Here is a 6081-nt window from a genome sequence, read left to right on the forward strand (position 1 = left end):
CCAGCAAGCCATTTTTACTTTGAAATCAAGTTTTTTAAGTCTTCGCTAAATGCATTTACTACCTGAATATTCAGAAATACCAGAGAAAAAGAGCAGATAATAAAACATATTTTTAATCTTTTAACAAGATACAGAGAAAGTATAAACATACCCTTCCTGTGAGGTATGCAGCATAAAACAGCTTTGAAGAGAATTCTGGTAGAAAACTGTATTCTATTCCAGGCTTGCCCAAATAAATCAGGGGAATTTGTCCAGTACCCCTCACTTTGAACTCAGAGAGAGCGCTCTGACTCACTCCTTTGTAATACTTTGTAGTATAAGGAGGTTCACAGGGTCAAATTTTATCCCTAATCTTGTGGAACATTCCCCCATGCCTCCAACTCCAGCAGCTTTATGCATGCCAAAAGAGACTGCAAAACTCTTAGCAGTGACATCTAAACAGGCAGAAACTGAATTACAGGCTAAGTAACTCCGGCAGTGCTCCTACCTTGTGTTATACCTAGACCCCTTCATAAACTGCACTGAGAAAAAAAAGAAGACCAAGTGTTTCAAAGCCTGCAACTGAAGTGGGTGAAGTTTTTTAAAACAAAGTTTTATGGTCTTCTTTGCATCTTACAGCGAAGTAAAAATGTTTTATTAGGTTAGTATCAAATGCATTTTTAAGTTTGATAAAAACCTTACTGCTAAACTGATCTTACTTCTTGAGTTTCATCAACTTTGTTCTATAAAGAAGAATTAAGGTAAAGGAATTTTCTTATTATATTGCCTTTAAATTACAAAACAAATGACAAATGTGGGGGTTTTTTTGTTTTGGTTTTTTTAACCCTCCAGGGTACCTGCAGGATTTAAAAACAGCTTTCAGAAAATAAAGTAGCACCATGAATTAAAACTTGAGATGAAGAAGTACGGTTTTCAATAACCAATTTTACAGCAATAAAAAACTTGACTTGGTAAAATAATATTCATATATTCAACTAGAAATTAAGAAATAATCATGAAAACCTTATAAAGCATCCTAGGCCCTCCAGGACTATATGTAGTTAGGACTGACGGGGGGCTCAGTGAAGAAATCTCTTTTTGTGAATTATGTCCAGGCTGGTACGAACCTGAAGATACCAAGAAAAAAATATACATAACACATGCTTTCAACATCCATCTGTAAATATTAAAACATGCAGAGTACAGAAATCAATGATTTTTGCAATACAGGGGAACATTAAAAATGATACCTGAGGTCAGCGCGTTTCTGCTAAGAACCAGGTGCAAACACAACAGATTGGCTCCTTGTGCATGAAAAGCAAGTACAACTCTGTTGACTGGAAATATACGCAATTACAGTGAGAAACACAGCAAAACAGACAGGGTGTGAAAAACTAGAGATACAGCCTTCACAATGACTGAATCACAACCCACAATTTAAGTACTCATATATATCTTCTATAACGAAGATAGCAAAGGAATGCCTGTTTCTACAGCCCTGGCAAACTAAGATCTGGACATACTCGGACACTTCCAACGAGACTGCATCTTGCCTTCCTTCTATTGAGAAGTCATGCAGACAGAAAAGACTCCAGCAATACCTTCCAGTCAGATTTTACTGTAGAGGCATTTCAATGAAAGATCAGTTTTCAAACCTACACAGCTTGTCAGACACATGTTGCTAGAAGCTGTGACCTTGTAAAGATGTATTTAAAAGCACAATATTGCATACCTTGCCAAATTTCCATATATACATCTTGGAGGACAGGGTCTGTGTTGTTCCATAAGAGGCCACAAAGAAAAGAGATGCTGGAGGGAGCGTTCTCAGAAGTCAACATGAGCACAGCATCACCTTCTATACCAGCCTTAAATCTTCTTCAAAATGAAACATATATTCAGCAATATATGTTGGTCCTCTGACCTCAGGTACTGATAGTTTCACAATATATTAACAATGCATATGAACAGCCATTACACTTCTAGAATAAGGTTTTGTTATACACATACTGATTTGCTCTCTTCTGAAAATGTCCCTTTTCAGCAATTTGAGACACACTTCATGGACTTCCATATATCCTTATTCTATGGAGTACATAAATCCAAGTAGGAGGCAAGATTCATCCAGGAATAGTATCCTAGAAAAATCTGTATTTTATTTTTCTTGAAGTCTGTCTGAAGTTAGCCATTATTTAGATTAGTCACAAGTACAACAAATTTTCTCCTACAAAACCAAAGCACACACCTGTAAATAAAAGCAGCCCTAATTCACACTAAGACAGCAAGAGTCCAGAAAATAATGTTGGACCTCAGCCTTCTTTGAATATTTGCAAATACAGAGGACAGATTTATTCTCTACAGAACACAGCTTTGCACTTCAAACAAAGCAAGCAGCAGGCATAAATGTTTCCAGCATTTGACTGTACAACAGTCATTGGGTACGGCAGCTGTAGCACTTAACAGCAGCTCCAAGAGGTTGATTCGATTTGTACGGTCTACGGTGTATTCCTGTAGCCTCCTTGTGCTTTCAGGTGCAAGTAAAATGCAAGTAGAAATGGTTCTACAAAGGTATATCTCAAAATTAAATGGCTTTTTAATAACTAAGAGGGCTATTTTCCCTGCTGTCAGTACCTGAGTTGGAAAATTAGAACTAAGCAATAAATTGTACCAACTGGTTTTCCCCATCACACTTGGTAACCCAACATTAAAGGAAACAAATCATTTGTGGAATGAAAAAGATCTGCTTCATTGAAAGGAGCAAAAGAAACCACAAAGAGCATTTTTCTTGGCTCCAATAATAATGCTCCATTTAAGGTCAAAAAACTCAAATGGAGGGCAGAGGCTTTTTATCATGACCCATGATATTCAAACTTGGACAGAGCCAATTTCTGACTAGGAAATGTAAGCATTACCCAGTGTTTGATGGTGTAGACTTGTGATTCTTATTCAATTCCTACCCACCCCTGCTCCAGAAATTATACATTTAAAGAATGGTAAGACGTCCAACAAGCAGCTGTGCACATCTCAAACTACTTCAATTCTACAAACAAAAGGGTTGATAGAGGCAAACAATAGAATGCCAAGCAAAGGGGTCTAAATTAAGCAAAGGTCTACAAATTCAGACACTTAAGGCAATTTGCTCCTTTATTTGTTTAGTCAACTTAGGTATTCTAGCTTGGCTGTTTAATGTGCATCTGTTTCCTCAGGAACCAAAACAAAAATGGCAAAAAGTTATGTTTTCTATATTTATAACTTTAAAGCATCATTATTTTAAGCAAGGAGATAAAGCAAGTTTGCATCTGAACAGCCACAATCCTTTGTACACTGCTGCGGCATCTGTGTATGCCTGTCATGATTTTAAATGTGTTTGACAATAGGGCTTGGCACTGATGCTGCTGCATCACGCACACTAGCTGGGCCTGCGTACCACCTAGTCCCATCATTTTTCCCTTTCTTCCTCCTCCCCTCCTTGCAAGCGGCTGGGAAAGACAGCTGCCAAGTATCTGGGATCAGCGAGAACCTGGGTTCATGCAAAGAGCAACTGATCCCTTGTTTTCTAAAGGGAATATTCAAACGCCATCACCCAACACTACAGCAAAGTCAGCTTACACTGAATGCCCTGACAGAACTCCATTAGGTGTTTTCCTTCTAAATAAACAAAAAAACCCACCATCTATGTAATGCTGATGTCTTATTGACAGCCTGAATATCAAGACAAAAGGTAAAGCAATGTTTCTTCCCACAGCATATCAGGAGTACTTTAATAAACAAGAAGATTCAGATCAGCTGTAATTAAAGCATGAGTGGCTGTGTATTTAAGCAAGAAGAACTTGTACTCAAATAATCATTACTGATGTCAAATTAACTTTCTGTTATTACCCTTTAAATGTCAGTGAGCAGACCACGTCATTCACATCCATGACCTGGATCAGCAGACAGCCCCAGAAAGATGACAGAACCAGTGTTCACTCATCAACATAAAGTCCTGTTTCTTTTTAAAGTAAAACATTCAGTAAACTTTTGAGCATTTTATTTGATTTGAAGTGATGGTAAAGGTGTGGGGGGGGTTTTATCCATGCGATACTGAAAAACACAAGTATCTTAATTTTTTTAAAAAAAACAATCAACTGGATTCACAAAAGTTGGCCGAAATGAAACATGACAAAGACCTTCCCAGCAGCTGTTGCCTTGCAGTTACCTTTTCATGAACAAAAACATTATTACATAGTGAAACCTTTAAATCCACCAATATTGGACAGGCATAACATACGATCAGAACAAATAAGTTCTCAGTTTCAAAAGAACACCTTCCTTTTGCTATTACAGCAGCAATCCAGACCCCGAATGGTATCTACGTATGAAGATTCAAGTTGCAACAAGGCAGTTCTTTACAAACGCCATCTTTTTTGTTGTTGTTTTTAAGTATACTGAATAAAAGATTGCCTGTATCCTGCAATATAAGACCAGTGCAACAAAATCTTTTATTGCTGACCAGGAAACAGTTCCATGTGATTAAAATAAATACTTGTGCCCTTGTTCAAAAACAGTCAGATAATATAGAAGTATCAGACACTAATCATGTCCATACAGTTTAAGTCTGCTTCCTTGTGTACAAACACAAGAAAGAAATCACTAAGTTTCTCCAAAACTGAGCCTTATTCACTGTGAGACTTTTTTGGTAAGAGAAATGAAGAAAATGGTTCTGATACAGTGAATAGCTGTCACATGACATTATCTTGGTAAGGAAGAAGGTTCTGCAGGAAGAGCGTGTCTGAAAACTGTTAACAAATATACACAAGGAGGCAAGACTGATGAAAAGCTACATGTAACCTTAGATTCACAGCCTCACTACCACAACTCTGCAAAATACAAAATGGTTTTGTATGAAAAATTTTAAACAAAACATCTTTTACATGATTACAAGTGCATAGTTTACAAGTTCAGCCTTGTATGCCTGTTGTCAGTTTTACAGCAGAGAGGGACAATGTTTTGACAGATGACAATACAGGATAAGCCCTTTATCATGTTTCACTTTTATTGAACATTTTCTGCAAATGCAGATTACAACCTTGCTTCAGGTTGCACACCGTCAACTTCAGCCATGATAAATCAATACTTATTGAAATCCAAATCGTAGTGGTAAGGGGTTAGGTAGTGGTTGATTTCTGTAGTTAGAGAAATTATAACAGTGTAACAGTCACACAGAAAAGCAGTATGGTGCAAGAGGCTCTTTGGTGCCAAAAAATTGTCAGTGATGCATTTATGAACGCTACTGAGTAGAAAGCAATCCAAATTACAACGCTTCCTCGCAGAGCTATAGAAACATTAAAGGACACTGGAGACTCACAGATCTTGAGAAGTCTGCGAAGAAATATCACCATTAAAGAGAAGCTATATAAAATCCATGGCAAAAGACTTAAATGAGAAAGTATATCCTATCTTTCATCCTGAAACACAGGTCAGGTACAGCCCAGCTCTACAGCAGGCATATTAAATAATCATATTTAAGGTGATCTACATATTAAGACCTGAAAGATCACTGCCTTAGGATTACACCCATTTATATGGGCATTTATGTGGCAACGTACTTGCATCACCTAAATCTTCAGTAGCGCCTAAAGAACATACTGCTTACATACCAGCATGCATCCAGAACATAGCCATATGTCAAACACCTAGAATTATGTAGAAACCCCAGGTTTCAAGTGAAGTCTAAGAAATCCTGAAGTAACTTGTTATTCATGTATCTACTGACTCATGATTTTTATTTTTTTTTTAAACCTGGTAAGTGTAACAAAAATGCAGACTTGTGGATTTGGGTTTTTTCCAAACCACAATGTATAGGCCGATCCTCGCGTAGATATACACATATATACAAAATTTATAGAAAAACAAGAGTCCTGTAGACAAGATTCCTAACTTGAGCAGAAAAACACTACGTATATCATAAAGGAGAAACAGAGATAAAGGGCCAATTCTGTCATCACAAGCACTTATGGTTCCACACTAACTTCAGTCATTATTGCATGCATTAGATACCCAGAGTTACAAGTATCTCTGGGCAGTTTTGCCAACTGACTAAAATGCTCTTCCAGTATATCTCAC

The sequence above is a fragment of the Phalacrocorax aristotelis genome, chromosome 12 (genome assembly GCF_949628215.1).
Source record: "Phalacrocorax aristotelis chromosome 12, bGulAri2.1, whole genome shotgun sequence".
NCBI classification, from domain to species: Eukaryota; Metazoa; Chordata; class Aves; order Suliformes; family Phalacrocoracidae; genus Phalacrocorax; species Phalacrocorax aristotelis.